At 37.3% G+C, this 24,822-nt stretch overlaps 1 protein-coding gene across 8 annotated transcripts in view; it reads right to left on the bottom strand.

Annotated features, from left to right (window-relative positions):
- The window catches only part of LOC145967216 (Krueppel-like factor 6), a 325,474-nt gene that overhangs the window by 192,723 nt on the left and 107,929 nt on the right, over positions 1-24,822 (bottom strand). For 4 of the 8 annotated variants that reach the window (XM_083091877.1, XM_083091876.1, XM_083091875.1 and 1 more), the window contains exon 2: positions 15,587-15,756. The exons of the other annotated variants lie outside the window; for them this stretch is intronic. The gene's annotated coding sequence lies outside the window, so the exon portion shown is untranslated. The remainder of the gene's footprint in view (positions 1-15,586; positions 15,757-24,822) is intronic. 8 annotated transcript variants of the gene reach the window in all.

The following is a 24,822-nucleotide window of genomic DNA, read 5'->3' as shown; positions in this document are numbered from 1 at the left end:
TCTTGCGAAGACTTTTCTAATAATTAACAATCGTTTAACAATAGGAGGTTTTGACAGATCTCACGATGAGGATAAGACCCGCCGACAGATGACGTCATGAGAATATACATACAATAATCGTAGGAATGGCAGATGATAAGGGAAATCGGGCGAATCGCATCGTAGATCGCTTAAAAGCTCGTTTATGTAAAATTAATGGTACTGCCCGGCAAAAGCAAGCGACCAGGCCATACCTGGTACCGCTATTTTTCGCTTAATCGCACCGGCCCGCCTTCGTAGCGAGATTGCTTCTCTTCACGATATGAGAGCTGCTTTAACGCATGGCGGTCCTTCAGCCTCCAAACGCTCAGAAATCGTTTCTCGATTCATTAGTACGAAAAAAGGCCACTCGTTCTTTTAATATTTATGTCACGGATTTTTAAAGAAAATTTCATCAAAGCATTGATGTTTAAACTCAAGCGAATCGAATAATGTAAATCGAAATAGAAAGTATTTCCCTTTGTTATTTTATTTGACATACTTTTATTTGTTATATATTAATATTAATGAGATATTATTAATCCGTAATAAATATATTACGCACAAACAGCCGCTGCGCGTTATTCACAAGTTGCTTTTGTTGGAAAAGATTGAAAAATTCGCGAAATTCCGAAATAATAACAATGCATTTTTAAATACGCATGCTCTTCGAAAACTGCGTTTATTGGACGTAATTGCGTTTGCTAAATCAATATTAACATTGCATAATGTAAATGATAGAGAAACGCAAAAATACAGAATTAAAAAGTTTATTACGGAATTGAATTTCTGCATTAATCGCTCGAAAAAAAAAAAGAGAAAAAATATGGCAGCTCTCTCACGCGCCCCCATCTGCGTGTAACATACGAGCGGGCGTGTTCGAGAGAAAGTTACGAGCGCGGAAAAAACCAGACGTGGATCGACGGTCCCGTTGTGCACGCCGCATAATGACTCGATTGTAAATCCATGCCCGCGCGTTGCATCATTCATGCGGCCCGAGGGCGAGAGAACGCCATATTTGGCTCCGTCTCATCCGAAGCTCTCTCTCTCCGCAGGGAGGGCTATTTGTTCATTAATCTTATAACGCAACAACCCCCTCCCCTTGGCGAGCGCATGTATTACCAATGCCGGTGCTGCAGCCGCGAATCCCTTATCTCGCCTGAGCGCATACGCGCTCGACGAATTGAGAAACGACGTCCGCTGGCAAAAAAAATGTCGCCAATATGTACGCAAAATGATGAAAAATTGCGGCAAGTGTTGACGTAAAGATCGCTTTACGTAAAACGCTCCGAAAGCATCGCATTATTTTTCAGAGCAAGATTCCTGAATAAATTCCATTTTTTGCAAACTTTAATTTTTAAGTTTTATAGCTTGTCGATTAATATGTTTTCTTGTTAAATAAAATTTACTTGTAGTCCACGAAAGAGCAAGTGTTGGATTACGTATTTATTTGTCCAGGTAGGATCAAGTATTCTTGTAAAAGGATCCGCTTGAAAATTATTTCTTACACAAAAGTAGCTTCTCTCTACAAACTCTTAATAAAGCCGTTATTAAAACAATATTAACAGTCTTGGGATACACCAGTAGCTAGATGTAAACCATTGACAATGCTGTAGCCTGAGAGAGAATCCAGCTAGTTACTAGTACAAATAGGAGACAAAGATTCATTGTATGTTACCTTCTGTTTGCTAAGAGACAACCGTGGCCAATTAGAGATTATGTATTCGATGCAAGCATACATTGTTTACTAACATTTATGCACACGATATTTGACTATTAAATTGTCTAAAAATAAGCGCAATGTATAAATATATAAAAAAATTACATTTAAATTTATGTCATGTCGAGTTTTAACAATATGTGGCTTTAAATTCCTAAAGTAATACATTGAAACATAAAATGTAAGACGCAGGAGACAGGTACATGTAATAATAGGACTGTCTCATCGAAAGTAGGACGTATAGTAACCTTAAGTATTACGTAGTCGACGTATTTGGATGGCGCAATGGGTCATCAAAAAGGTTGCTCAACGAAACAAGGCATGTGAGCATTCGCCAGGGATTTAAGGATAACGACTGAATAATGATCTTTCCACCTTTCTATCTGTAAAATGAAGTTAGAAATACAAGAATCTAATGTATTTGGAGAAAATAAACGATTTTCTTGAAAAATGATTTAGAGAAAACGCAGAATAAATATAGATAATACATTTACACGATAAATATAAATTCTGTTCACGACATGTTGTGATTTAGTAAATATTATGTAAAACAATATGCATTTATCCTAGAAACGTTTTGTAGCGCATGTTTTTTTTTTTTTTTAGTTCGTTGTTATTTACACGCAACAGATTACGAAATTCTCTCTTCATATCGCATGATAATAAGTTAAAACACCTGTGCTTTATCCTTTTCACGGTATAAACATGAAGCAACTGATAACATCTTTTTAAAACATATATAAAGTAAAGTTTATTTAATGTTGGAGAACGTGATGACCTAGTTTTTCAACAAGAAAAGATTATATAACGCTTCTCTTATCAAAGACGGTTAATTATAACTTTAAAGAGTTAATTTTGAGTAAAAATATCATATCAATTTAAAGACTATCTTTCTCGCGATTATTGTAACATTAATTCGCTATCTTTTCATATCCTTTTATTAATTTTTAAAAAATTTTAGGAAATACTCAAATCTACTATCAAATCTGATAAATATTGCGCAGATTTTTAACACGATTACACGTTTGTATCAATACACTTAACACTGTTGTTGCGACTGCAAGTTTAATCTCTAACGATTTATGCGATGTCGTATAAATTTTGATAAATGTGTAGTTTTGTCCTACAAGAGATTTACATTTGAAGATTTATGTTATCTACCCAACAGCTTGTATATACAATTTGAATTTCACAATTTGTTGAACGTTAGTCTTTAGAGCAAGAGTAATTAATGACGTATAGCATGATTTAATAAGCGTAAGCTTCACGATATAAATGAAGAATATAAAATATTGTCTGTGAAGAAACTCATATTAATTTTAGGCATATCAACTGTTGTCTCATTTTGTGTATTATTCTAGATACGAGACTACATCGCAGTGCGCTATAAAGAGAATGCAAATATTTAATTAGTGTACAACTGTAGTCATTTACATGTATAATTACGAGTGTATAATCGTCCATTACTAGAAGCCAATTAACATCGCACAATGCAATTCGATAAGAAGCTATTTCGAATAAAAAAATGATGAACACAAGTGGCTCGAAGTCGCTTTCAATGACAAATGCCACATGTGCTCTAGATTACGGAGACATTACGTGTACGTTAAACGAAATACACACCAGCAAAATGTCTCGCCTAAATCTAAAAGAAATATAGGCGCGAAATGGAAAAATTTATACGTGTGAACGTATCTTTACGAATTATTATCATCAAATACAACACAAGCTCTGATATCGAGGAGAGAGCCTGAACTGATAAAAAATCAATCTCGCGCAGACATCAGATTACGAAAAGCAATTTTACGTGCCGATACGTATACAACTGTACAATTTCACTTATCAATATCTACATGACGTAATGTCAATTTAACGTACGCTATTTAAGCGTCGCGATTTTCATAGCCATCACACGCGCAATCTCTTTTCACCTTGCGACAATTCTCCGTGTCGCGTATGACGGTCGAAATTTATCTCACGGTAACCAAGAGCGGCGCTTTAAAAGAGCAGTAATACATTTGTACATTTGTACAGACGCACGCATGCACGTACGCACGCAAGTGTGCCTGCCGGGAGCGAGTCGTACAGGTTGCGCGACGCATTTTGCCCACGAGACTTTCTTCGCCACAATGCGAAGTGTGCCGAGGGGGGAAGGGGGGAGCAGGGGAAACAAGGGCCCTCTACAATGGCGTAATGCGAAACGGTACGCGCACCGTGCTGCTAAGTGTATTATGCTTCTTCCAGGACGGAGACTGCAACGAGCGAGCGCACAACAACGGTGCGAAAGCGAGGGTTGGCATACCGCTTGTTCCATAGAACACGCGCCTTCGTCTCTCTCTTTCTTTCTCTCTTTTTCTTTTTCTCTCGCCTCTTTCATTACGTCGGCGCACACGAGTAAAGTCAACTACTGCCGCGCGTGGACTTATGAAATTATATACAGGGTGTCTGATAACTTTTTGCGGTCCCAAAGTGTGAAGGTAGATTGGCTTAAATTAAGAAGATCCTCTACTATTTTGCGATATTCGCAATAATTAACGGAAAATTAATTAAAGATCGACCAATCTGCGTGAGTAGAAGCGCGCGGCGATGAAAGTCGTCCTATTGTAACCTTACTAGGCACGTGGCGAAGCGGTGAGCGAGGAAGGTGTGGTGAGTGAGGCCCGGACTTAAATTTTACGTATCATGTCTTCACGATGCCTCAACTTATACTACAAAGTCGTGATCAAAATGCAATAAACATTATCTAATCCGGAAAATATTTCCAAGTTTATTAACATTTTAAAATAATGTTTTAGTATTATTTTAGAAATAGCAAACAGTTCGTTGAATATACAGTTGCTTAAAGGTAATAAATATGATGTTTTATGTATTAAGATATACACATATATCTACAGTGTAAAACATGTCCTACACTTATTGCATTAGTTAAATAACGTATCAAGAGAATTATTCTATTTAATTTAGGAAGTGAAATGTGAGTATTGTATATATTACTTCTTAGAATCTCATAAGAAATTAATCTCTCTCTCTCTCTCTCTCTTTTTATATACATATATATTATATATGAATATCTTAATACATAAAACATAATCTTTATTACCTTTAAGGAACTTATTTATATTCAATGAACTGCTTGCAGATTCTAAAATAATACTAAAACATTATTTTAAAATGTTAATAAACTTGGAAATATTTTCCGGATTAGATAATGTTTATCGCATTTTGATCACGACTTTTGTAGTATAAGTTGAGGCATCATGAAGACATAATACGTAAAATTGCAATTTCGAATTTTTCGCTCTTTTGAACACTTATAAGTTTGCAACAACGAAGATACATGTTACTTTGCTAATTGCTGTTGCAATTATTATGATTTCTGATATCATGGCTGAAACGACTTCTAAAGAAGTGATTTCTAAAGAAATTATATCTATTGTATTTTGAGCAAACTAGAGGACGAATTTCGAAATCTTGGGAGGCAGTTTCTATATGAAGTATGAAAGCTTTATATATATATAACTTGTATAATATTTATATTCTTCCATTTGAAAGATTGTATCAGTTATCGATGTTTGATAGTTTTTTAATATAAACTGCGCATTAAAATAATGATTTAAAAGCAAATAATTATATAATTTGTAATGCATTTATGAAATTTGCACATACAACGTATATGTATCTCTCCAAATAATAATTCATAATAAGTATGTGAGGTGGAATTAAAAGAAAATTATTTATTTATATCTGATGAGAGAAAAATTTTATGGAAGAGTAAAAAAGTGTTTCATATGTGAATGTAACATAATATCTTTTTTACTTTACAAAATATAAAATTGCACACATACAAAACTGGAAATTAGGTGTTCATTACTTTGTTGCATTTCAGATACTTACAGAATTGCCATAATCTTCTAATTAGTCTTCAGTTGGTTCGGAAGCAACATATGATTATCTATTTGAGAAAGTTGCCAATCCCATATTTCCCAACACCATAATACAATATAATAAAAATAATTTTATATATATCCTATAATTGGTAGACTAATCCTAAGATAATTGGTAGACTAATGCAAATATTCTAGCATAATTTGATAAATCATTGTGTACGTAATCATAAAGAATTACGAAATAATATATTTCCTCTGTCGGATTTATGTAAAATAATTTGTATAATTAATAAATTGTAATAAATTAATAATTATCATTCTATCCTAAAATAAAATATCTCTTTTACTAATAAATGTTAATGTCTAATTTTCTATCGCAATAAATTTTCTAATTTAATAAATATCGAATCTCTCGTTAGTCATATGTTCCTTAACTACATTTAAATATACCTTATCTACTTGTTCTTATATATATATATATATATATATATATATATATATATATGTATAATATATTTTAAGATAATATCAATAAAATATGCGAACCGGAGTCGGCGTGTCTGACGCTTTCAATTGACGAAAACCATATTGAATCTAACTCAATATATCTCGCGCACAGTTTCGCGCGAACGGTCCGATCAATCGTGCACATCGCCGAGCCAACTTCCGAAATCCAAAATGGTTCGGTCGGAATATAAAAAGGGAACAGCTAGCGACGAATATATACACGCACCCGAAAACAAAACGGCCGCTGACAATCCGTCATGCCGCAACAATGATCCCGCGCATGACAATCCCCGCATCCGGCAGCGGTCAAATTCAACGAAAAGCGAGGATAGAGAAAGATAGAGAGAGAGAGAGAGAGAGAGAGAGAGAGAGAGAGAGAAAGAGAGAGAGGAGAACCGGATTATCCCATGGACGATCTACTGTGTTTCGCAAACACCGAGGGCCTTATCCGTTATCCGTGGCCGCTCGTCGATCACGCTCGGCGAACCGGTAAACCGCCCGAAACCGCCGAGCGACGCAGTTTCTCAGCACGGAATTATTTCGAATGACAAAAGAGTGGGAATGCTAAAAAAACTCATCAGTATTCAAAAAATTGTTTAATTTTCAGATGGACCCATAACCGATATTTTACAAAGTAACATGAAACCCGAATAATATATGTATATTTATTTTTTAATATACTAAAATATTATATTATATAATATACCGGGTATTCAAATCTGATATTCAGAAATCGATCAATTTTCAATCCCCCTCGAAATCACAAATTTCACGCGAGACGTGAAAGCATCAAACCAGCATTTAACGCTAGATGTGACGTAACCAACGCATAATATATGCATCTCTCGTCGTCTTTGATAAAAGAGAACGTTTGTTACACCTATACAAATTTGACGAAGGTATCAACATTCCAATCCGCTCGATTTATACCGGACTCGAATCGATATCGGGGGAGGTTGGGGGGGGGGAGGGAATCGCCGCGATCGATACGCACGCTTACGCGAGTGGAGGAGACGGCGCGGGCTCTCTGCATCGAATGCGTCAACAAATAAGCGGCCACCGATTGCGTTCTCATGCGGAAAGCGCACGCAACGCACGCACAGGCAGGCAGGTACGCTGCAAAGGCCGCGTTGTGCCGCGGCGACAGTCGAGGGTTGCGTCGACAACCCGCGCGCGATAGCCGGCATTGTAGAGGGAAGTTCAATGCGCTTCGTTGACTATGACGGAAGGAGCGAGGGGAGCGGGGGGGGAAGGAGGAGGAGGGCGAGGGGATAGAGAGGGGAGGGAGAAGAGGGTGGAACGCGGCGGGCGGTGAATGCAACGATGCACCGCGTATGAATATGCACGATAAACGGGACAGAGTGTCGCTCCGAAAGAGACTGAAACAATTCCGCGCGCCGGAACTGCGTTCCTTTGTACCGGCACGGGAATCGTCAAAGGGACAGTGGAGATTAATAAAAAAGAGGGATATAAAAAGATGGAAAAGGGAAGAGAGAGAAAGAGAGAGAGCACGGTGATCGGGATCGCCTATCGGTCGGTCCGCATAATCGATACTCGTTTATGCAGATGCGACCGTTTCCGGCTGTCCGACAGATGTGCGCACTTTGGCACAGAGCGCGACCTAGATATCTCGCACATATCAATATTCTGTTCTTTGTCTACTCTCCTTTGTATGTGTGTGTGTGCGCAGTTTGTAATTATCTTTCGTCGATGACAGATTGAAAGTTACTGACCGCCTTATCGCTCAGGTTATCGTCATTTATTCGTCGCGTCTGTTAGACTCGAACTTTTTATAGCGCACGATCGAATGTCGCATGATTCAATAAAGGCTATAAAGTTATACGATCGTTCAATTATGATATCGTTATTGTGTCGAATTTCTATATACTAATTTGATTGGCATCGGCGCAAAACTTTTCCGAATACTTGACATTGCTTCGAATACTAAACAAATCGTACTTTATTAGTAATCGGCAGTATGTAGTGAAATTCTTTATTGAAAAAAATATATAATTACTAAAAATTATATAACAATTAAATTATATAATATATAATTAAATTTGCTGAAAAAAAATATATATACATACTTTTTTTCGATAAAGAAAATTAATATATTTTTCGATGCAGGACTCAAAATTTGCAATCTTTATAATATTGTATTAAATTATTGTAATACTCGGTTTTATATCCTTATATCTTTCATTACATTTTTACATACTATTTCAATTCAGCTAAATTCTCTCTTGCTCGTTCTCCTTTTCTCTCTCTACTAATTATTTTAGAAGGACGCATGCAAGCGTCTGCATCGAGAGAGAGAGGGATCGAGCAGTTTGTGAATATGTTGTCTTTGTCACTCGATGCTACTACGATTGTATTTCCGGTATAGCGCGTCTATCCCGCCGTATTTTGCACCACCCACCCACTCACCCACTATCTGCTGCTTTACTGGGTGCTCCGATATTACTTGAGCGTTGCATCTGCAGGGAGCGTGCACACGCAGAGGCGTCGGAGTCGCGTTATATACGATTACGCGGGAGAGCACGACAAGCCGAGACGTGGAGGACAGAAAGTCGATACTACGGGAGAAGGATACGCGTCTCGGCGGCCCGTCCTCTCGTGGATCGACCGATATATCGACGCGCTTTCGCGCTCAGAGAGCGTCGACCTAAGCTCGCCGATCGTGTTTGGTGCCTCGGGAGAGTTAATGGGCCGACTGCGATCGGTATACGAGCGAGATTAATTATCGACTAAGGGGAAGAGAGAGAGAGAGAGAGAGAGAGAGAAGAACGTTTTGCAGTCTCGCGGTAGTTTATAGAATGTTAATCGTTATATATATGTAAGAAAAAATCCCTCGATAATGTTAAACGAGAGACTGTCGAAAGATAATTATTGTACTCAATGATGCGTGTGCGTAAATTGAATGTTAAGTCATTATTTAATTAAATAGGATTTTATGTGCGTTTAAAGAAGAATATTTTCTTGCATGTGTGTATTTATCACATCGCTTAAATCCAATGTATTTTATGAATTTTAAGGATTTTAGGTGTAATATTTTATTTTTATATTGTTGATTTATTTTCGAGTTGCTTCATTAAAAAGTTGCTTTCAACAAAAAGTACAAGTCAACTTTTGTTTTCGATTATGTATATGATAGAAGTTATATATGTCACGTAAATGCATTTATGTATAAAAGCATTTTTTTAGTCTTAAAGCAAAGCAATCTCTAATTTAATGTCGATTACGTGCAGCGATATGATTAATAAGTCAATAGTGCTTTAAAATGCGGTGCATATGCGCGTTAAATATTCAGTGTTTGCACATGTGCAAGTAGATTTATGCTAATCAAAATATGCAAGGCGTTTATAAATCCATTTTCGCTATTACTATGATAATCGTGATAATAATAGCGATGATGGTGGCTAATAATAATTTCTTATATTTAATTTCTACGTGCAATGGACAGAAAATATTAATATTCCGAAAACGCGCGATGCATTCAGCAAATTAGAGAATAACCATTACCAAAGAAATTATTGAAAAAGCTGATGGAGCAATTTCATTCTATACATTCGCCATTTAAATATTACATGGATACCCCGCGCGTTTCTATATTATTATTAAAAATATATTTTATTATTAAAAACTGCTGATATTTTTGCCGTGATACGCTGCATCGGGAAATAAAGCATGTGACATCATGCATGATATTTATCGTCCCTCTTCTTCTCCATCGTTCCTCTTATTCGTTTATACAGATTGCAATCGTGCATGCCAAACAATTCGAAGAAAAAAATAAAGGAATATCCAAAGCTATAAATCAAAAGCAATTTTTTGATACCTATCATCATCGTACTCATATCAATATCGCAGAGAGAGGTGGTGCTGCGTGTTTCGCGTGCAATGTTACGTCCAAACAAACGACATATGAAAGATAGCTCACAATCGTGTCGCAGCTACGATAGCGTTTTCAACGCGACACCTGTGTCATCGATCAATCGCGTCGACTCGATTGTAACCGAATAATCGTTATCGAGAGACGCGACAGTCCTATTGGCCATCACCGTCTTGCGGCATTAAATAATGGCTATCAACATTCCATTTGTATGCGTAGCGGGCAATGACTAATGACAGACGGTAGCCTCATTAGTATCATTGAGGAACAGCGACAAGTCATCCGAGGAATATCCGAAGGATTGTCGGAGGAAAATCAATGAGGTTTCATGGCCGTTCCATTTTTTTTTCTCAAGCATTGCACGGTCGTCTGTAATCAATTCAGCCTTTAGCGGAATTAGCGACGGAAATAGCAACACCCTCGAACCCAGACTGGAGAGCCGATCAATGAACGCTTTCTCTTTGCCTCGGCTCCTTATTGCCGAGCTATTTTTGCGAGAGGAGCATAACGGCCGCGAGCGTGCACGTCATTGAGTACAATTGGCCGCATTGTCGTAGGGAGCACGCGGGTCACAGGCTGGTGCGTAATCATGTCATCGACTAATCCGCACCTCAAGATCTCGCGGAAGCTCGCATTCGACCAAATTGAAAGTATCATTTTAAAATTGAATATCAATTCAAAAAAAAGCAACAAGGTTTCTTAATATTTAATATTCGAGTATTTTTGCTTGCAAATAATTTTAAAGCCGAAATTCTGGCAGGCGCAAAAAAATTCACCGTCAGTTTTTAACACCGTTGAATTAAGCCGACGGCACACGGTACGATTTTTCGTACTGGATTTGATAAGATTTAGTAAAATACTAAAAATGCACCAATCAGAATGCAGCATTTCTAATATTTTACTAAGTCTTATCAAATCCAGTACGAAAAATTGTACCGTGTGCCGTAGGCTTTAATTAATTAAAATCAATAAGAAGGGATGTTAGGATGCAACTGCTGCACGTGCAAGATTACACAGCTGCGTTCAACAGTTGACTTTATAACGAGAAGCATGCTAAAAACGCGATATTACAGATAAATCTCAATAGTGTGTAAAGTTATTACATTTATATATTATATACAAAACACTCTCTTTGGAGAGAGACAGTATTTTAATTGACAATGTATACATTGTCGATGAATCGTAAAATGAAATCTTTACATGACGAGTAATGTCGAAATGTCCCAGAAAGAAATGATTAACAAATTGAATCTAAATTACATCTATCTGCAATTTCGCGAATTTATAAGCTTGAATTGGATGCTGACTCATATTGAGACGGCGAATAAATCTGTTCGTCTAAAATATGAATACTTTTATTCATTTTCTGATGGAAATCCCGACAGTACACCTAGTTTCCAACACAATATCCCTATTAACCAATATCGATCGATAATAAATATTCATACCATCATGCACGCTTATAACGAGGTCTCGCGGTAGAACGTGCTTCACGTCGCTTTACGTTCCCCGGATCGCGCGTATATTAAATTAAACCCGTGACGAGTAAGAAGCAGAGTCGTTTCAAAGCGCAGGCAGCGAGATACGCGCCGCGAGCAGGACTTTACGATTCCTCCATATTACGAACTCGACTCGTTTCTTCGTGCCAGTCTCACGCAAAGTCCTGTGAACTCTCAGGCAACGCAATATAATCGGGTATCGCGCTACGGCGACTCGTTTGCATCTCAAACGGCATCTCGAACGAGGCCGTGGCTCTCGCGGAACGAGCGAGAGAATATCGATTGTCGGGTCGCAATCGCGCGACCGTAAAATCGGAGCGACTTGCACTCCGGTGTCGTAAGAACGGACACGGGGGTATTATCTCACGGGGGATCGGAATCGGCGATCGAATAATTCGACATCGGCGAACGACGGCCGCGACGATAAACGAAATTTATCGCGGCCAGGTGCGACTCCCACGCTGCCGAGCGCGGCTTTACTATCTACGGTCGGAATGGATAATTTAGCCGGCCGATAGCAGCAGCCGGGTATAACGAGATTACGTAGCCGTAGAATCACGCGTCGGATCGAAAAACAACCGTTTGCTGAAAAACCGCCGCTCGGTCGCTCTCGCTGCTCATGTTGACTCGCGGAGCGTAACGTGCGTGACTGTCCTGTTGCGAGGAAATAAGAGGTGCTATGTGGCAGCGCAGCCGGCTTTTTGGTAATGGCGAATAATTGTGTTTACGAAACTCTCCTGGAACAGCATTGTTATACGTACGTATTGCGTGACAGCCGCAAACTGTAACAGTATATCCGAGTATCGGGCGAAACAACGGATGCGAGCGAAAAATATAGGCAGGGGAGAAGGAGGAGGGAAGGGGCGAGTCGAAAATTTCGCGTACACGCAAACGCCTCCGCGCTAAAATGCTCGATGTGCGTAAAAATGCGTTTCGCAAGGGAGGGAATAACGATTTATCCGGGTCGAATTTCGCATATTACAACTACGCGGATCGAACGATCGCATTTTCCCGTGCTAATTAAAGTAGCACATAATTGAAAAATTTCGGATAACGCACATGCCGGGTTAAACGCTCCGCCCGTAATTCCATCGGTTTTACGTCAAGCGCCGCGTAATACGAGAGTAAATCAAATTATTCGCAGCGCATTGTTTTATTTCAGCGAAATCAAATGATAAATCGATCGTAAGACGTCGCGAAACATTTCATAAATTAAATTATTGCTTTTACGTGCGACGCGAAAATGTTTACCGAAACAGATTTTAATGCGCGCGCGCGAATGATATTCAGGTCATAAATTATTTCCAGGCACGAGAGAGAGATGAAACTAATTTAAATCAATCCGACAGAGCGAGATAAAATCATCGGCTGATTTAGGTGATTTCAGGGCCAAGTTAAAACTACGTACACGGAAAACGAGATAACAAAACCAGATATGTGCCATCTGCCGTGATACTCGCCCATCTAGTCCGCGGAAACAACGCATCCGCCATCTGCTTTTGCAGATGTTCCGTTCGTATGATGTCCCTGTTCTGCCGTCGAGCAAATATTTCTAGCCGTTTTACAAAATCCTATCGCAGAACATGAGAATGATCTCGTCATCAACGCGAGATAATAATGAATATTTGAATAAATCATTAACGCTCGCGCGAATCCGATTGCATTTTCGTGCGATGTAAATCCCTGGACCAGCATCCAGCTTTGGCTCCTTTAACGTCCCCCGCTATCTTGTTTCATTTATCCACCCTTACTTCGCTCTTCTCTTATTTAAAGCCGTCCGGTTCGACTTCTGTCCTCGCCTCCGCGGTGACTTTTGACCTTCCATTTAAGAGAGGTTCCGTCCTTGCGTGAAATATTCATAGGCGAGTCTTTTGCACCTAGACACAGGTGCCCTAAAAAATACATTCGTCACAGGGACGAGCCAAGGGAGGACGAGAAATAAAAGGAAAACCGGGTCGCGCGGTGTGAAAACGACGGATTAACCTTTTGCCGATCACCGGTTCGATCTCGGTCAACACACGATGCTATGCCGCGGCTCTAAATTTAAGAATTGGACCGTGGAATTAATCCTCGACTGCTAACAATAAGAATAAGAACGTTTCTGTCGACAAAATAATGTCGCTAACCGCCCATGTAACCGAGCGAAATGACGTGACATTTCGAAAGAATGACACGCGCCTTGTCAGCTGATAAAATTATTTTCATGAGACGAGAGAGTCGATTCCTTCCTCTTAACCCGGTTATATTTCTTAACCTCAGATAAATGTGTACTTCAACGCGCGTTTTTATCTATGCCGATGTCGATGTACTCTGATCGATATTAGCCTATAAATATCTACTTCGAGAGAAAGCAAGCGACGTTTTAACTCTTTAATCTATATCCTAGTATTCATACGTGTGTATAAATGTAGTTACATTTGAATGCAAAAAAAAATTCAATTATCACCCAAAAATTTCTTTTCAAAATTTTTTCTGACATATCTAGAACATCCTACAAATAGCAAAAAAAATATGTGTATTTAATAAGCAAATTCAAACAGTAATTATGTTTCAAACATCCAATACACATATTTATGAAGAGGTAATTATTGTACAAGATTAATTATATAAAAAAGGAATTTGTGGAATTTACTAAATTATTTTATTAATCTATAAACAGATAAAACGCAGATATTTATAATCGGTATCTCGTTGCAACTGCTGCATAAGAAGAACATAATTTTCCACGGTGCGTAAGTTAATGCGTTAATTGCAACGATGTATTTTGCTGCGAGCGTGAGTATTAAATGCATCGAGATATTTCAACAGCGGGTTGCTGACTACGTTATTGAAAATGTTGTAAACGTTGAAGCTTATGCTCGGGGGCTACTGCGCGCGGTAAACAAAGCTGCATATTGTAATTGGAATTGCAACGATAGTCGGGGTCCAGGATGGCTTTAATATGATTCGACGTTCGACCGTCGTAATTATTTTGCGCACTGCGTAATTTGTATCGCTCACAGGCTCAGGCATTTCCGGCCAAACGTACGATGCTTAAAAATTCATTTTTGATAAAACCAAATACGCGTCAGCGATGTATTACACAATAAGATGATAAGTAACATATATACGATTTCCTTACAACATCCGTATCTGTCTAACTTTCTCTTATCAATTTTCAAAAATTGAAATAACACACGATCTCATCATATGTATATAAACACACCTATTTTAAATAATAATTTTTTTAAATATCAATCTAAAATATCCATTTAAAATAATAAACTCCCTTGAAACAATAAAACAAAGTGTGATAAATATTTATAACCTCGTATTTTGATTGGAAGAAAAAAATGGTAAGAAAACGTACATCCACATTTTTTTTTTACGACAACTGCCGCGATTTTTCTGCGATCCGTTGTTCGTCGGAATAAATTTCGCATTCGCCTTCTCTTCATCGCGGGACGTTTTCAGTCTCTCTCGCGGCGAGAGACGACCGACAATTTACTGCCGTTACGCGATCCCGCGTAATATCCACCGGCGGCCGTAAAAACCCGGCGCTTTTCCGCAACGCGAAAACTACCCTACGACAAAGTCCACCGGGGACAAGAAACTTGGGTGAGACTCCGGCGGTTTCTCTCCTCGAATCGCCATCGAGATGATTTCGCCATCGAAAACGACGGAGTTCCAGCATCCCGAAGAGGCTTCGTAGAGACGAAGAGGGGAGGGGGAGGGCAGACGAAGTTTGTTCGCGCATTTCTCGAGTACTCGCTACCGTATTTACCGATATATAGCGCTAACGCGAGGCAAAATTTCAAGGCGCGTTAAGGAGGACGTTAAGATATTAAATCCGAGAGCTACGTCTCGGGCTTTCGGGTTCTCAACTAATTATGGAGTTGAGTGCAACCTTAGCCTCTCCCCTTGCCCCCTCTCCCCCTCGTGTCGTCCCCAGCGCGGACCCACCGCCAGCCACCCTCCCGGGACTTGCCTTCCTCCCCCTCAGTTCCTCTCACCCGCAATTGATTTAAGACTTCACTCGCAGTTGTGCGGGTGCGAAATTGCAAGGGAAATTTGCCTAGCCTACCTCAATTACGCTCGTGCAATCCTTTTCTAATGGTGGTGCAAGGTAGTGCGAAGGGACGCAAGAATATGGGAATCTGACTTAACATCGGTGGGATGTCCGGGAAATGTTTCGGCAGCAGCTTTCTCCTACCACCACTTGCGAAGAGCATAATATTTTGGCGATTCAATTACCTGAAACATTAAAAATATAACAGATTAGCAAAAAAGTTGCAGACATATTTTTAATTATGCTAATTAAAGTATGCAATTAATTTTGTCAAATATAGAATGAAAATAATTTTAAAAAATGAATTTTGTAGCTTAGAATATTTTACGTAGTAAAATTATACATCTCTCTAAATGAAAAATAATAAAAAAATGTAGAATTAGATATTATATAAATTAAGCAATTTTATTTTAAATAAAGATGGTGAAATAATACGTCACAGCAATTATAATGAACAAGGAAATAATATCGCGAGGGATTTAATTATATAATTGACGAGATTATTGTACGAATAATATCTTGTACAGCAAGTACACATTAAACGCGTGAGTTTATCTTCTATCTCGCTGTAACAGACGTCGGTCGTAGAGAATAATTTATAGTAATATCGCGGGGATATAATGAAAGCGCGACAAGAGAGAGACGGACAAACTCTGGCCTAGTGACAGTCCACGACGATTTATAAGGTATTACATTCTCTAATGACCGGTTTAGGTAAATGACCCGAATTCCTTAGTAAATCTCCAACGAGACGGACTCCGAGAGTGGGGGCTCTTGGGTTAACTTCCGCTTGGTCGCCCCAATTATCCGGCGCGTTCTAATGATCTAAACGATTGCGCCACGACGGGACATGTCGCTCCACGTTAGCCTAGGTCAGCGAGGATAGACGCTCCTCTTGAGCACCCAGCGACGTTGTTTGTGCCGGAGAAAAAAAAGGAAACGGGAAACGAGCGATCGTAATTTCTGAAAAGCTTTTCCAGATAATGGGATTCTCAGGACCTAATAAAGCTTTTCTCTCTCTCTCTTCTCTTGTATTTTACCACTTCTCTCTCTCTCTCTCTCTCTCTCTCTCTCTCTACGTCGAGTGTACTCCGCCAACATCTTTTGAAAACACAACCTTAAAATTTAATAACAGACGTTGTTCGTAACTCGGTTCTCAAGGTCCTCTCGATGTATGAATATTAAATTATGGAGTGACAAGATAAGCAAAGCCATGTTCCAATAAACGATAAGTAACAGAGATCGCAAAATACTATTACGCAACCTTGGCATATTTCCTCGATATCTTATCGCGCTTATCAAATAAGCAAAAATCTTGCCGAAGAAGAATGCATTAATTATACTCTTCTTCTTCTTCGATGTTTGTATTAATAAGTAATTAAGTAATAAATTCGCAATTAAATTTTTAATAAGGAAATTTTCCTAAATAAGCATTTAAACGATGAATAATCGATATATTTGATTGTTGGAGTTTCTCTTAGATGATGATAAATTTAATTTAAGTTTCTACGGCAATTTTTTTTAGACCTAGATTTTTTGAAAGAATAAAATGATAATTATATAATTACAAAATTTGCTCAAAATATAATGGATGAGATGGAAAACGCACGTAGAGTTTGAGCTATAAATATTAATCCTATAATTGGCCTGCAAAGTGATTTACGCGGCTCATAAAAGTACCCAGCGTTATTTATATCGTAGAATGTACTATATCGTAGGCACGCAATATCCGCATACATGATTCACCCTCACTCAAGCGGCTTCCCGAAAAATCATCTTTCTGGAAGCGCAAGATTGCGCTTGCAGAAACGAAACAAGGAATCAACCGTAATAATAGCTTCAATGAAACACATGAAGAGAATCACATTCTGCAAAAAAAATTTTTTAATAAGAAACATCTGCAATATTGTATAATTAATTAATACACACGCAAAGTATTTTAAATGCAAAATCATCGATATAATTTCATTCTTGTCAAATTCTTATGTCAAATTCAATGTAAAGTGAATGAATTCGAGATAAGATAATTTGCGAGAGATTAACATGTGCGGAAAAGTAGATCAGACGGAGCATATATCAATTTATTAGCACTGTCACATGACCATTAGGTACGTACGAATTGCGGCCGAATATGCTTTTAAGCCAGGTATGCCGAAGTGCGGCAAAATGCGCTAAAGTCCGCCAAATTACGATACAGTGCGCCGTAGTAGCTGTGGCACTCCCATGGCAGCCAAAGTAAACGAGATTAAGGCTGCCAAAGTACGCTAGAGCGCACTTTATTGGAGTAGGTCAAACTACTCCGAATTGGCCTCCACTATGACACGTTATAGCTCATTCTGTATTCGCGTACACATCGCATTGTGTAGGATCGTTATCCCAATTGAATATGTAGACTATCGAATGTAGAGGGGCGTAATATATCGATTATTCATGTTCGATCGATAGCGGCGTGTTTTTCCAAAAGTATTCTTAGCGAAGTCTACCGCTCTTGCATATTAAACGGCCTCATTAAGGCAGGGGCCCGAGAGCGAAAATATCTCGACATCGATCACCGCCAACGGCCGAAACTTTATAAGCCGACTTCATTATTCAGCCCGTTGGGATCGTGACGCGCCTAGAGCCGTCGATCGGCAGGCGAAAAGCTTGTACAAATATTTAGCCGACGATCGACGACGGCTTCCGTCTATAAAAGGTGGCGCGCCATAACGTACTAGAGCGCGCGCGGCTTCGGGGCCATTTGTAAAATGTCCCTCGCCGATTCCGCAATTTTAAGAGACGTATCGGTCTCGTTTACCGTGCACGCTGTATTTTACGACTGCTCCCACTCCCGCGCAAAGTGCTCCTCGCCGCAGCCGATATATTTCATGCAGATGTTGCCCCAAAGTAATCGAGGTAACTCGATACGGACTCCACCCTTAAACGAAGGAACTTTTCGAGACCTTCGGCAGCGTAATAACGATCCTTCCTAGAAATCGTTCCGTATCCCTTCGTCGCAACGTAGACAAAACATCGATCGTTTGCACCGGTCGGGGTTTCTCGAGGAATACCAATGATCCAAGAAAATTACAGGGAAAAGCGAAACAAGAGGACCTTGGCTTAGTCAAAGTATACATATACATCCAAGTTTTATATATTTAACGACATATCGAGTATCAACGAAAACGAAAGATATTGGCCGTTAGAAAAATTTTATAACGTAATGCGAAAAATTGTCTCTCTTTCTCTCCCTCTCTTTTTTTCTCATTCATAATAATGATTGTCATTCAACTTTGTTTTTTAAACAATTTTTCATAAATTATCTAAATTAATTCTTGGCAAAAAATAGACTATTTATTTCAAAAAGCAATAATTATAGATTTTTAAAATTAAAATTAAATTTAAAATTAAATTTAAAATTAAATTTAAAATTAAAATATATATGGAAAATACAAGCATATAAATTATAACTGATTATTTTAAAATTTAAAGTTAGCCGATTAAAAATATTGATTCTCTTATAACGCTTTGCATTGTAATGATGCAGAAATGGAATGTCACCTCAATAATTTATATAAAACTGAATTTTAATTTCGTCTTATCGTCCTAAAAATAAAAATTCTTTTGCCTGATTCTCATAATAAAATTTAGCAAAATCGTTGCACATCAATAATGTAAATTGTCACTCATCATTGAGTGTTTCTTTCGCATTATTGGTTATTTTAGCATTTCTACATGAGATATCTTTTTTAGTCAATCGTATATTTTAACAATGGATGAATTAATTATTGTACGAACATCAATTACATCAGAAGTGATACAATGTATTGCTCGGTAAATAAAGGTTCGAGAGATAAAATAAAAATAAAAATGTAGACTAAAATATAGAATAAAGTAAAAATAATAATTTGTTCCGACGCATATTAAATATTTCAACGAATCAATTCAATTGTGGCTTAGCGGTAATTAATCATCGTTTTCGCGATTGGCTATCTCAGAAGCTCGTTTCCTTTCTGCCACTTCATCCGCCGATTCTAATCCAGAGTTCAGTTTGCGTGCGCATAAATACCGACCTCCATGTGCGCTTCTTTCGCATGTGTATGGCGAATCACGTGCACGCGTTCGTGCTTACCGCAATGAAATCGATACGAGTTCTTTCGACGACTTCCTCTTCGAGATGGCAACCTGGGGAAAGAGAGTGGCTCTCTACCGAAGGGTGGTTGCCACTCACGTCACCATGAAAATGACGCTCGTTTGCGAGATCGATTATGTAGTTATGTATGTACGTAATCACATGACAATCGTCTCTCTGCACTGTTTTTATGTATGTAAATGCAATCGTGATTTGTATTTGACGATCGCCAATTGTAGAAAATATCCCACTTAACCCGAAGTTTGATAATCTATTCTAGACATACATTTTACATTCTTCAATTTTGCAAATAATAGAATTGAATCATTAAAAAAATTTTTAGATGATTTTCTTGTTGCAGCCTCTTCAATTGAATATTACAAAATTTATAAGAATAAAATAAAAATTGATTACAATATACTTTAATCCTGTACATGTGCTGCAGAAATTTTATTCTAAAAATTGTAAATTACAGGAACAAATAACTCCAAAATTTACATTTTATTTTAGTCCATTTGAGCATTAAAGTTCATGCAACTGACTCTTGTCTTTTGTTTGGCTCTTATCATTTTCACAGTTCAACGATGATGACATTTCAATCGCAAAACTTGACCTTACAAAATTATAATTTTATAAATTTACACCAAAAAAATATTATAAATTTACATAAAAAAATATTAATTTGCCATTATCGGTTTCCTCTTTCTAGTAAATGAATCGTCTTTCTTTAATTTCTAGTTAATTTAAAGTTAATCTAAAATAAATAGAAAAGTAAAGATTTCGAAAAATGTTATAAACAATGATGACAGATTTTGTAATTTTTCATCATGACATTATTTATCATCGATCTGTCATTCGGAAAAAATGTACAAAAATTATAGAAAAATAGTGAGAAAAATATGTTCGTTGACTCGCTGAATTATCATGTATTTTTAAAGACGATGGTGTAATATCAGGTATCATGATTTACACATTGTTTACACATTCTTAGATTCATTTTTATATTAAGGCCGTTAAAATTACACAATCGCGACGATAGGAATTGTTGACTCATGAATGCTCATAATGCGGCGTAAATCACAATGTGAAAAATATTAATAACTAATACAAAGTCCGCCCAAGTCGCAGATACTGGATAATCTGCACTCTTGTTTTCCTTTGCATGAAGCATCATGCCGCGCCTCTTCAATGAATCATTCTATTTATAAGGAATTAACACGAGCCTCGGATCGTTTGAATGGGTCTCGAAAGTTTGTAAACCTTCGATCGTTATCCCGCTCATAAACATGCGCGCTTTCGAAAAATGATTCATGCCGAGCATGAATAACACGCGTGGAATTTATACAAGCCGATATCTCATGCTTCAAAATCAAAAATATTTTCCAACGAGGTAAATGTAAAGGTAAATTACCTATAAAACCAATATTTATTAACTTCATAATTAATTATCAACATTAGCTTCAAAAAAATTTATACAGGAATTTTAATTTTTTATGTACTATAAAGAAAACTACGATAAAAAAATCAATTATTGCATTAATGTAATGGGATACATTAGAAAAAAAATATTTAACATTCTTTTTTTTCTCTTTGACACGAATATGTACTCAGTTAAAAAAAAATGAGCTTCGGAAGAGAACTTTTTTTAATATATTTAGCTGAGCACATAATTATACTGATAATTGCTTTCCTTTCACGAGCATAATAAACAGCTGCAACAAAAATAGAGAGAGACAGAGAGAGACTCATGTACACGCGCGCGTGGTCATTACGATATGCAAACCAAAGGTCGATTAAATTATCGCCTCGAAACAAGTTGCTATGTATGAACGAGACGATCATACAAATGCGTATAATTAGCCCTATCGACAAAGGAAGCACATTCTTGCGGGATGACACAATCAGGCGGCGAGAACATAAACAAAGTAGTTTTGTTTTGCACGTATGCATCGCGCACAATATCAATGACAAGAACATAAAGCATAGGAATCGCTAAATTTCGATGTCAAGATATATCGGTATTTTTGTGCGTATTTTTCGATATCATCAATTCTTTTATTTTATGTTGTATCAATATTTCATGAGTATCAATAATATCTCGACGATATAAAAATGCATACATGTATACATGTATTTTAGACATTACATATACTATTATTTACATTACATATACTATTTTAGTTTTCTAGTTATTTGTAAATTTCATTTATTTATTTATTAAGAAATAAATTTTATTTATTTATTTATCAAATTTTATTTATTAGGAATAATTAATTTTTTATTAATTATTTACTTATATTAGAAATAAATGGAAAAGAAATTCCTTTGATATAAAAAGAAGAAAAAAGATATAAATGCGCGCATATAACATCGCATATAACATAATCAATTTACAATTATATAGCATGATTAAAAAAATAATCCTTAATAATCGAAATGTAAGTTAATTAAATTGATAATAATTTAAGTTTTTTTAATAACTTGTCACATATATTTTAATGTTATATGTCGATAATTTCGATTCATTAAAGCATTAATCGCGTTACGAATATTGGAATAGAACAAAAGAGTCTCCCTACCCTTCTTTAAAACGATTATCTCTAATAAACACGTTGGTCTCGTGTTCCATGTGTTGCGCCGCGCAAAAACATCTGTCGACGTCGCGTATGTACAATAAGAAGAGCCTCGGGAGCGCGATCGCGTAGAAGAGATCGCTTTTATGCGAGTTTTACGTAATCCACGTGTGCGCGCGCCATTGAATGCACCGGTTAGGTTAGGTGTTTACATCGGGTGATGCGTAACAGCAAAACATATGGTGCATGCACGCCTACGCGCGTTCGTCTCGTATCGAGGCGTGCAAATAGGATGAACGATGCGATGCGTCGATCAACGGCACGTCGTTCTCCCATGCTGAAATTCTATTAATCCCCTGGAGGAATTTTCCAACGCTTTTTCGCGCTAAGAATTACGCTTACGTTACGAGTTATCGCAATCATTTTATTAATTGTTCATTTTTGTTCTCTTCAATTTAATTAATATGCTCTAAATCTTTTATGAATTGTTATGATTGTTATAAGTTATATAAATTGTTATAAATTTTTAATTGTATTTAAATTTCAAAGTCAGATATATCGATATTTTTATGCTTCGATATGATCAATTCTTATTTTATGTTATCAATATTTTCTGAACCTCATTAATATCTATCATCATTAATGTCTAAGAAAATAAAAAATGAATATATATATTATTTTTGTTACTTAAAATTATCTATAAATAATTTAAATTTTTTTCACAATAAATTAATCAGAAGAAATACAAATTTTCCAAATATATATAAAAATAAGGTTAACTATTTTACACGAAATAATTAATTATAAGAAATAATTATTTCTCGTAAAATAGTTAACATTAATAATACAAAAAAATAGATTGTTAATCTCTCATTGTTGACTAATTTTGTTTGAAATAATATAAACTAGCCAACGATATGCATGTAAAGTTAGTTATATTTTTAAAAAATGAACTATGTTTTAAATTCCAAAAATACCTTCTTTTCTTCTCTAATCTTCTTTTTCTAAATATATTTCTGTTTTTCCCAAGAAACGTATTTCTTGTTTGAAGCAGTTTTCTCCAACAATCCACGACAATTACACGCTAAACATTTGTAGTTGTATGCAAGTTACAGCCTCGTTGAAATCGAAGATGGCGTCCTTGGCGCATAATATGGCGACGACAAAGTGCAACGCGGAACGATCTGGCGGTCTGGCTTCTGACTCGCGATTCCTACTCGCCCCGTCTCTCGCGGCGATACACAAACACCATCTCGACGCAAGCCACCTTTCCCATTATACACTTACGTAACAAGCACGCGTACACAACCGCCAATGCCAGTCAGGTATTTACACGGTACGCCGCGTACGGACTTAACGCATTCCGCCGGCGTTCACACACCCACGCGCGTATGTGCAACGCGCCGTATCCTCCCCCTCCCCCTCCTCCACCGCTCCGTCTCCCTACGTTTTCCGCACATGCACTCGGTCGCCGGTTCCGTGGGACACGAAAGAGAACGTTTCGCCTCGCTCCGTTCGCGCTATACGGGATGTTACAATGAGCGTGACGTCACTTCCGGAATATCCGGCACGGACCGTGAGGAGGAAGCTAGGTCGGTAGGTTGGTAGGTGGCGAGATGGATCGGCCGCTCGCATACAGGGTGTCTCGAATGTTCTTCCATTCGAATTTAAAATTTGTTTTTTTCGAACGATGACGTTTATGACAGATCTCTTTTTATCGCGCGATTTTAATTAATTTTTCACTTGAAGTATCTTGATGGTAAAATCTCTGCTTGTTATTAAAATGTAATTTAATCCAAATAAACGAGATTCTTTTGTCAACAATTTACAGCTATTAAATCTCGATTAATTGAAGATACTTTTGATACTTTTGATACGTTAAAGATAACTTGATATCATTAACGTTTTATCGTTGAAATAATTGCGATACTTTCTCATTTGTCATCCGATATCTATCTGGTATCCTTTCTAGTAGAGAGAGAGAAAGAAAACATCCGGTAGGGATGTTCTGGAATAGTGTATGCAACATGTGATAAAGAAAAGGACTACTGCATGGTATTCGTTTCTATTCCCAATGTCGCTGTCGTTAACGGTATGTTATGGTACGTTTTATTACATAACGGCTGCGTTGTACGTGGGGTATTTACGATTCTGCAAGGTTCTCTTCGGCATTGGATAAGACGTACGCAACTCGTGCATAAGCAGCTATAGTGAAAGTACGATATCGAGAAACATATCGTATACATATCGCAAGGTTACAGGAAATGTATCATTGGAAAAATCTGTTTATGAAACATACCAATGGACAATCTTACGACGATAATTTTCATGGACAAAAAAGCTTTTTTCTTCATTCCCAACATAAAAATATTTATATCTGAACTCTTGTCTGAAAGAGAAAAATGCAATAGATAATAATACAAATTATAAAAGGATATAGTTTTCATGAGAGATGATAATTCTGGTCCATATCAGATTTATCCGAGATAATTATAAATATACACATATTATTTAATTTATAATCGATTATAAATATACATCAAGTCTTGTCTCGAGGAAATCTTAAACTT

This window comes from Camponotus vicinus, unplaced genomic scaffold (genome assembly GCF_025532165.1).
Source record: "Camponotus vicinus isolate PSW18456_S1 unplaced genomic scaffold, iyCamVici1.0 SCAF_2, whole genome shotgun sequence".
Taxonomy (NCBI): domain Eukaryota; kingdom Metazoa; phylum Arthropoda; class Insecta; order Hymenoptera; family Formicidae; genus Camponotus; species Camponotus vicinus.
Note: the sequence above shows the minus strand (reverse complement) of the source record. Positions and strands in the feature narration are given on the sequence as shown.